Below are 9,891 nucleotides of genomic sequence, written 5' to 3' on the forward strand. Positions count from 1 at the left end.
TAACTCTCTATCCCTCTCACTTCCTCTCTGTAAAAAAATCAATAAAATATATTTTTTTAAAAAAAAGAGGAAGAGAGACCAAAACTCTCTCTCTGCCATGTGAGCACACAGTGGGCATCCATCAGCCAGGATGGGAGTCTTCACAGAAACAGACCATGCTGGCTGGCACCATGATCTTGGACTCCTAGCCTCTAAAATTATGAGAACAGGTGCCACTATCTTCCAGCCACATCGCTGAAATGGGAAGGTCCCAAAGTGGAGCCCTGGTGTTGGAATGTACGTCCCAAAACTGGAAATCACTCATCAGTTCAAATTACTTGACTAGCCTACTTTTGAACCTTTTATTTTAGTTAATGAGATCTTCTCCCTCGGGTTCCCTCTGTCCTTCTTCCTCCATCCTTATCAACAATAATCCGCTACCCTTCTCTCTTCCCTCCTCTTCTCTCTTTCCTTCCCTCTTTCTTTCTTTTGCCCCCTTATATTTATTATTATATTATATTATTATTATTAAATTATTATTATTATTTTAATCCTCACCCAAGGATTTTTTCCACTGATTTTTAGAGAGAGTGGAAGAGAGAGGGAAAGACAGAGAGAAACATTGATGTGAGAAAAACACATCAGTTGGTTGCCTCCTGCATGAGCCCCGGCCAGGGCCTGGGCCGGGGAGGAGCCTACAACTGAGGTACGTGCCCTTGATGGGACCCTTTGCTCTATTCACTGAGCCAAAGCAGCTCTCTTTCCTTCCCTCTTTCTCCTCACAGAATATGATAATATGAAAAAAAGAGCAGATGTGAATTCTGAAATGTTAACAAACCCCAGCCTGGAACCAGAGGTGCGGTGGTGTCATTTGGACCAATGGCCACTCTCTTCAGCCATAAATCCTCTTGGCCAGAGGGGCACAGAGCTGTCTACAGAAGCACACACCTTTTAAAGTGATGTCACGAAGGACTTACCTTGCTGCCTCCTGATTCCATAAAGAACCCTGCCATCAAAGCAACCACACAATTCCTTCCCAGCCAGCTCAGCCTGCCTTCCCGGGAGGCACTGGACAAGCTCACTCCCCAAGCCTCCTCTGTTTGAGTTTGTAGAACAGCACGGCCCAATAGAAACATAATGAGAGCCATATGTGCCATTTTAAATTTTCCAGTAATTTTATTTTTTTAAGTAAAAAGAAGTAAAATTAATTTTAATAGCCTTTATTTAATATACCTCAAATATTATCATTTCAACGTGCAATATTTTTAAATCATTAATGAGATAATTTACATTCTTTTTTTCATACTAAGTCTTCAAAATCCTTCATGTATATTTTATACTTAAAATACATCTCAATTCAGACCAAACATGATACAAATGCTTAGTGGCCACATGTGACTAGTGGCTACAGTATTAGATGGTGCAGCTGTAGAGCACCAATCCTGAACTCTGGGGTTGAGACACCCAGATCTGCAATCATGTCAGAGGGCAAAGTGAATGTCACCCGCATGAATGCCATGTACATGAATATATGAGAAACAGGACAGTTAGCAAGAAAGGGTGGGCAGTGATGATGAGGTCAAATAAAGGGTCTTATCACTGAGGCAACATGTAGTCAGAGTCCCACCAAGATGAAATTTCGAAATGCTACTTCACCTAGATTGTGGTTTTAAGATTAGTGAAAGTTGAATTTCATTGAATGTGTATAATCTCAAAAATTCCAATGAAAACTAGAAAAGTCTAATAGGGAGGTGTTTTAATATTAAATGAGGTAGATATGTAAATTGTCTAATTCAGTGCCTTTCACTCTGAAGGGCTCTTAAATGAAGCCTTTCCCATGTGACACAATTATTGGGGTCATCTGGACTCTTGCTCGGAGTATCACCCAGACCCAGCTTCTGAATTCTCTCTTGGACTCAGTCACTGAGTAAGGTCTTGCCCCAGCTCAGCCCATACCTAACTGGGTCCCCCAGGAGCCAACCTTTGTGAGCTAGTGATGTTTTAGGGGCATGAGGGAGTAGGACTGGGAAGAGGATGAGAACAAGCCAGACAAACACTGTATAGAAAGTCATTTTATTTTTTTAATATGTTTCTATTGATTTTAGAGAGAATGGGAGAGGGATAGAGAGATACAAACATCAATGAGAGAGAGAGATGTCAATCAGCTGCTTCCTACAAGCCCTACCTCCCCCACCAATTAGGGATTGAGCCCGAAACCTAGGCATGTTCCCTGACTGGGAATCAAACTGGGGACCTCTTGGTTCATGGGTCGACACTCAACCACTGAGCCACACCAGCTGGGCTAGAAAGTCATTCTATTCTGCAGGGAACCACTGAAGAATACAATCCAGAGCTGTTCCGACAAGAGGCAAAGAAGCTGGACAGACTGTGTTATACCAGCACCTGCCGGCAGTCTCAGTTGAGGAGGTAAATTCTCAGCACTTCTGGTTTTCAGTGGGTGAGTGTTCATGTGCACAAGCAAAGGGGCTCTGGGAGCCGCGGGAGGGTGGAGAGAAGACTGCAGTACTGGCTGGTAGCAGGTGGAGAGGGGGCTGTGGTCTGGTCTCGGCCCTGATGCTAACTCACTGTGTGACTTTGTGCAAGTGAGCAAACCTCAGTTTCCTCCTCTGTGACACGGTTTAATAATAGTCCCTATGCCAGAGAGTTGTTAGAAAGAATAAGTAAGATAATGTACACAAAGTACCCAACACTCACTAAGCGAAGGCATTTCGACCAGATGAGAGGGTTCTTGGCAGGCTGGTGAGGGATTCTTGGGGAGGTGGGCCAATCACGTTCTGGCTTGCAACCCTCGATGCCCAAGTCCAGGCCAGTAAGTGGGTGTCAGTCATTGCACTGCTGCCCACCACCCATCCAGAGTAGAGTTAGGTACAGGCTGCACACACACTGGTCTAGAAACATTAGCTTGGTGCCAGGCACATAGAATCTCATTAGATGTTCCTGGAAGAGAGAGGAAGGAAGTGCCCTAAAGATAGTCCCTCTCGGAGCTCCAGTGGCGCAATCGGTTAGCACGTGGTACTTATAAGATAGTCCCTCTCTTGCCTGCTTTAGCTCCCAAAGAGCATTTCTCTGCTCTCCTCTGAGACTTTTTCACTGATTTTCTGCCACTTAAATACACTCTCTTGGGCCACAAGCATCAGGCTGAACACAGATAAGGCGAAACTAAGGAGAAATTTATGTATTTCTCATGGACCAAACTCCGTGGCCTCTGCCGCTCTCCCAGGAGATCCATGGAAACACTTTGGCAAAGTTGGGACCCCATGAAATGTGCATAACCTGGGCAAGGTGGGCCACCCCTAAGTTTCCCTTTAACAACAGTAATCTTTTTAAAATTGTTTTATTGCTTAAAGTATTACAAAGAGTATTATATATGTCTCCTTTTTTTTTCTCCCCTTGACCTTCCCCTAGCCTCCCATACCCCCCAGTGTCTTGTGTCCATTGGTTATGCTTATATGCATGCATACAAGTCCTTCGGTTGATCTCTTACCCACCCCTCCCCCCAACCCTCCCCAGCCTTCCTGCTGTAGTTTGACAGTCTGTTCGATGTTGCTCTGCCTCAATAACAGTAATCTTTTACATTTATGTGTATAGCACTTTGTAGGGCAAACAACATTATTTTCTTTGAATATTACACCCATTTTGTAGGTGATAGACTGAGATAGAAGTTACTAGTAAGTAAATTGCCCAAGACATTACAGGTTGTCAGCAATAAAATGGGGGCCAGAGCCTAGGACTCTGGGCTCTTCGTCTGGAGCTCAACAGTGCATGAAACTAAGAAAATCAGCAGGAGTTCAAGGTCATCTTTAGGGGTCAACTGAGTTTCAGCACTGAGTGAACCAGACCAAGCTTTGCTCTCTGAGAACACAGCTGAGTTAGTTGCTGACCATTTTCCCTTAGCTTATACAGGATATAAATAAAAAATTTTGTGCAATAAAAATTGTAGATAGTGGCTACAGGGTCAAGCCTCGGACTGACCTGTGGCAGAGCCACATACAAGTCCCAGCTTGGCGGGCAGAGCCCTCCTAGCACAATTAAGCTTGACCTTACAGTCCTCCCTTGTTCCTAGGTAGCTAATGGGCTGTGGGAGGTGCAGCAAGTGCTGCCAAAACAAGGCTTGAGTAACGAAATAGATTTGAAACTTGCAAGAACATTGTAAACATGTTGACCACTCCCCTTGTTTTGCTTTGTGTGATCTGACTATCAAATAAAGCTTCGGGCTCACAGGCTGTGTCACTGTTTCCTCATCCAGGCACAATGATCCCACCTGGTCCTTCTCTTGTCTGTCTTCTTTAATCCTTCACCGCCCCTCCTCAGGTTCACCCTTGGCCATGCTGGATGCAGTTCAAAAAATACTTTCTAGCCAGACACTGACCAATTCCCATGAGACTCTTGTAAAACAGAGGTAGCTATTAAAATCCTCATTTCACAGTAGAAACAGTCTTGAAGTAGGAAGCCAGTTGCCCAATACTTGAGTCAGCTCGGACCCCAAAATAGAGCTTGGGGGAGTGAGCTTCTCTCCTACAACAGCCATGAAGGCATCCCAGGGCCCCAAACACTGCCTGGGTCACACTCCCCTCTGAGCTCTGCGGGCCTCACTTCTTATCTCATCCAGATATCACCTCCTCAGAGCAGCCCTCACTGACACTGCCCCCATCTAAATAGTCACTCCCCAACATCTTTATCTCCTTTGTTTTTCTTCATAACCTTGTCATAACTTGAAATTATATTACGTATCTGTTTGTTAACTAGTTTAATTATTGTCCCCCACTAGAATGTAAGCTGAGTGAAGACATGGGTGCCATGCTCACTACTGTATCCCTAGGGTTAGAACAGTGCCTGTAACCTAGTAGGAATTCAGTAAATATTCAGGGGGGAAATGAATAACTGAATAAATAAATTAATAAGTGAATGAATAAATGAATGAACTTGTCTTTCCTAGCCCCTGGGTGTTTGATTGTGACAAGAATCTGCACCTCCAAAAATGAGCAAACACCCTTTGAAGGATGAGACTGAGCGGGCCTGCCTCCTGTGCTCTCCACCCCCACAGAGAACTTGCATCACACCTTCAGGTCCAAGACCTGAATATTGAAGAAGACACGCCCACACTGGAACATTCCACTTCCAACTTTGATGAGTTCTCTATGCTCCTGCAGTTCCTAATGTCACCAGTTCAGAATTTTTCTCCCAGCCCAAATGCCCTATGGCTCACCCTCCCCAGGCCTCCACACCTGCCTCTGAACTCTCTGCCTCCTGTACCCTCTAACCCCACCACAGTCCTAAAAACCAATACCCACCTCCACCACCTCCACTATCTCATTCCTAGACTGGCTCCACCAGTGTTGCCCCCTGCTCTGTGCTTCCTCCAAGCCTTTTACCATCCCAGGGGAACTAACTCCTCTGCATCAGGGACATATTCTGGGTTGGAGTGGCTGTAACATTGTTTGCAAACTGAGTTAAATTCTACTTAAGAATATGTGTCCTTAGGTATACAAATGGTTAAAATTTTTTAATTAATGTGCTGCTTAATGAACACTATCATTAAGAAAGGATTATTGGATATAAACCTAATGTGAAAAACCGATCGAAAGGGTTTTCACTGCGAAGAAAGCAAGGAGTCAGCAGATGCAAGGGTGACCTACCATGGACTGACATCATTGTCTATGATCTCAGCACCTCTAAGCTGAAAGCTGGGACTACAAATTTTATTAAGCTCACCAAAACCCCACTTATAATTTGTTTGCAAACCAAAATTTAAGAACCATTGCCCTACAGAGAGATCACCTCACTTCCCAACACCAGGGCCCCTTGGCTCACCCTGAGAATGAGGGAATTAGACAAAGGTCCAGGTCAAGGGAACAACTGACAGGGGACTGACATGCCCTTGAAAGCCCTGCCTCCCTGTGGATTGTCCCTTTTGTCTTCTGAGATTCACTCCTCCTAAAATTTCATCAGGCCTAGGGCTGCATCACAAATTGTAGGGAGTGGGGAGCAGGGAGGTTCAGATGGAAGCAGACCTTGTCCTGGCCTCTTAAGTCTTTCTCTAGCTTGGCTGCATAGACAGAACCCCTGCAGCTTATATTCAAGTAACATAGTTCATTAGAGCTAGTTCTGAAACAGGATGACATGCCAAAGCCTTATTAGTAATAGTGTGCGATTCTGTTCTTACCGGCCGTGCACATGCAAATTCCATACCCTTGGAGGGTGCCTTCAGAAAAGCATTTAGGGGTTCATGGCCATCTCTCTTTCCACTCCAGAGACATGACTAACAGCACTCTGCCATCTCTCTCCAGGGCCTGGAGGCAGCACCTTGAACCCCAGCTGCAGGCTGAGTCTTTGCTCCAAACTGAGAGAGGAGCTGGAACTCCAGAGCTGCCCCCACCTGACTCTAAACCAGCCGTGGGCAAACTACGGCCCGCGGGCCGGATCCGGCCCGTTTGAAATGAATAAAACTAAAAAAAAAAAAGACCGTACCCTTTTATGTAATGATGTTTACTTTGAATTTATATTAGTTCACACAAACACTCCATCCATGCTTTTGTTCCGGCCCTCCAGTCCAGTTTAAGAACCCATTGTGGCCCTCGAGTCAAAAAGTTTGCCCACCCCTGCAAACACTATCAGACCTCTAAAGAACTGCCTTCTGCCAAGCTCCTTGCCCAACGTCACCATCCTTCAAGGACACTGCTCATGCACCTTGTGGGGACCAGAACTCCAGCCATGTTCCTATAGAACCAGAGTCCCTCCCACCCACTGGCCTGTTGCTGAAGCTTCAGCATGCCATGTAACTCAGCCCATCCAAGTTTACGAGAGAAAGCAGGGCTTGTTCTATCCTGCAAGCTCAGGATAGAACATCAATCACAACAAAGCTTGTGGTTAGGATTCCACAATGATTCAGCCACAAAGATATATGGGCACCTCTTGTTTTGCCTGCCTGACATTTTTTCTCATTGTTTAGTAGGAGCACTCAGATTTTCCTTTGGGAGCTATCCCTCCTCCAATATCAGTCTGGGGAGTTTAAATGGAGCTTGCCCCATTTCTTAGACCATGGATGAGCATGGTCCAAGTCACATATTATGCCTCCCAAGCCAAAGTGATTGAGTCATGTTTGGGCACAGGAAAAAGCTGGTCCAAGTGAGGCCAATTTTAGAACTTTCTCTGGAATTATTGGGAAAGAGAAGCTCTCTTCCCACTGGAATCCCTGAGCTGGGAGAAATAAAAGTCTAGAGCTGCTGAATCTCTTCCTGCCTCCCTGTGTGAGGACCCTCCCTGGGAGAGAAATCAACACAGAGGAAAGTAGAGCCAAGAGATGGAGAGAGAAACTGAGTCCTGGTGACATTATTTGAGTACAAGGATCCAATTAGGCCTGAAACCAATACTCCTGGACATTTAAATTAGGTGAGCAAATAATTGTTTTAATTCTTAAACCAATTTGATCTGACTATCTGCCCTTTGCAATGCAGAATCCTGACTGACACACCTGACAAGAGAAACCCTGAACAACAAATGGGCCTAAATGCCAAAGAAGATTGTCTAAAAAGTGCCAGGAAAAGAAATGTTAAAATACTCTCAATGTTGGCATATAAGGCCCTTCACAGTCTTGTCTGTCCCCTTCCCCTCCCATGAGTAGCTACACTGAACGACTAGCAGTTTCCATCATGTGCCTCTGTTTACATCAACACCATTGGGCTCCAGATAGGTTTTTCTATGTACGTTCTCTTGAGTCTATTTTTTAATATGTCTCCTCTTATATTAGATTATAAAGCATCTGAAGGGCAAGGGTTGAATTTTATTTCTCTCTTAATTCTTATTTACTGGGCCACAGTACACACTTAATGTTTGTTGGTGGATGGATGGATGGATGGATGGATGGATGGATGGATGGATAGGACATGCAGGGCAGTCCTGTACTTCAAGTAGGCCAAGTGGATTTGTTTATTTTACCCCACACTCTCCAATCACACATTTCTCCTCTAACTATCATGAGAATAAATAATGAGGAGCTCCAAAACTGAGTGACCTGGAGCGAAGCATATGTGTGGAGAACTGTATTATCTAGTGATTCTCAAAATTGGAACCCCAGGCCCAGGATGTTTATCCCAAGCCCTCCTGTCCGAGATTTTACATTATAAAACATGGGGTTGTTCTTCACCTTCATTTCCTTTTGTGCATCTCCCACCTCCTTGCTGGAGATGAAACCTGGCTTCCCCTAACAAAACGCCCCTTCCCTCACAGCCTCTTCAGTGATGTCTGGTCTGATTCTCACTTCCCACCAGGCAGGGAGCTGGGTCAGCATTGTGCTTACTGTCCACTGTCACAGCCTGGCAAGGCTGTTGCCCTGGAGGAGCCTTATCACCGTCTTTTTCACCCCAGCCACGCCCCCACGCTGGCTTCCTTATGACCTCCCGTTCATTCATTATCCAGAAGTCAAAGACCAGCCTCTGCTTAAAGATTTTTGTGAGCATTCCCTGATTCTGACCACTTAGGAACGCGTGAATCTGCACTGGTCCCAATCCTCTCCCCCAAGTATTCAAATGTTGACACTTCCTCAGGCATAGATGTTATCCCTATTGTGATACATGAGTTCCAGACTTATCCCTCTGCCAGCTGCCGCAGAGGAGTCTGGACTGGCAGGCCTGTTTTTTCATCCAGAGAAAAAGGAGAGGAAGACAGGAGATCCTCCAGCCAGAGAGGAATTTTAAAGCCAGAGGTGAAGAAGCAGCCACCAAGGTTGGCCTACATTCACAGCTGTCCAGGCCAGGGTCTGCTACACTCACTAAGCCTTGTACCATAATGTTTCTATTTCTAATTGGTCCTACCAGACAGAACTTTTAATAATTTTAACCAAGATCTCAGGTCACTTTCCTGCTTATAAACTCTTCCATGGCTTCCCACTGCCTATAAGATACATTTCAAACACTTCATCTTGACCCAACAAAATCTTTCAAGGTCTGACCCTGCCCATTCCTCAGCTTTATTGGTCCAGACATATCCTTTGCTCCAACCCTACTCTTCTGCCTCTGGTTCCCATGCTTATGTTGCATGATACCTTCCCAGATGTGTATTCTTTTGCCTGGAATGCTGCCTGCCTCCTCTGCCTCATTTGGTCTCTTCTGACCAATGCCTATTCATCCTTTAAAACTCCACTCAGCTATTACCTCTTTCAGGAAGCCTTCTCTGACTGCTTTCTCTCCAGTCTCATTTAATAAGCAAAGCTCCATCATAGCACTTATCACCTTTGACTGAAACATTGATTTATACCTGTCCTTCTCCACTAAGTATCTGTGATTTCAAGGTCAAGCAGAAACCATAACCCATTCATCTTTGTAGACTCAGTACCTGGCATAGAGTAGGCACTTAAATTAAGTCAATTGAATGAATACATGAATGGATAGATAAATGGAATTTCACTAACCCCACTCAGCACTACAGTACTGAAAGCTTAATATTTTGTGTCACTCCCTCCACCCAGACATTTGCACCTTAAGAGAGGCTATATATATGGCCCATTATTCCTCAATTAAAGGCCAAATACTGAAGAAGTGTGGAAAGAGTGTAGGTTTTCATAGCAATTACTAAGAATCCTCTTCCCCACCATCTCCAGTTAATTTGCTAATGAGATAGACATCTTCTGCCAACCCAGCCTGCTATCTTGAGCTTTGAGGATACTACCAGTCGCCTAGATCTTTGCTAAATTTCCTAATCTCCATTCTCTTTGTCGTGTGTGTGTGTGTGTGTGTGTGTGTGTGTGTGTGTGTTGTATTCATTAACCACACCTTCCAGGAATTATTCACTGGACATCTGTCCCTCCCTTAATCCCCTAACACCAAAATTTCCTTGATATCCAGCCCCTTATAAGCCTGAACTTTTTTTTTATTCTTTTTAAAAAAATATTATAAT

At 44.7% G+C, this 9,891-nt stretch overlaps 1 protein-coding gene across 2 annotated transcripts in view; it reads right to left on the reverse strand.

Moving 5' to 3' along the window:
- The window catches only part of KLHL6 (kelch-like family member 6), a 54,401-nt gene that overhangs the window by 34,347 nt on the left and 10,163 nt on the right, over positions 1–9,891 (reverse strand). The window contains exon 1 of one of the 2 annotated variants that reach the window (XM_014544494.1): positions 2,695–2,890. The exons of the other annotated variant lie outside the window; for it this stretch is intronic. The gene's annotated coding sequence lies outside the window, so the exon portion shown is untranslated. Of the gene's footprint in view, positions 1–2,694; positions 2,891–9,891 lie in introns of those variants that run through there. 2 annotated transcript variants of the gene reach the window in all.

This window comes from Myotis brandtii, unplaced genomic scaffold (genome assembly GCF_000412655.1).
Source record: "Myotis brandtii unplaced genomic scaffold, ASM41265v1 scaffold368, whole genome shotgun sequence".
In the NCBI taxonomy this organism is placed as follows: Eukaryota; Metazoa; Chordata; class Mammalia; order Chiroptera; family Vespertilionidae; genus Myotis; species Myotis brandtii.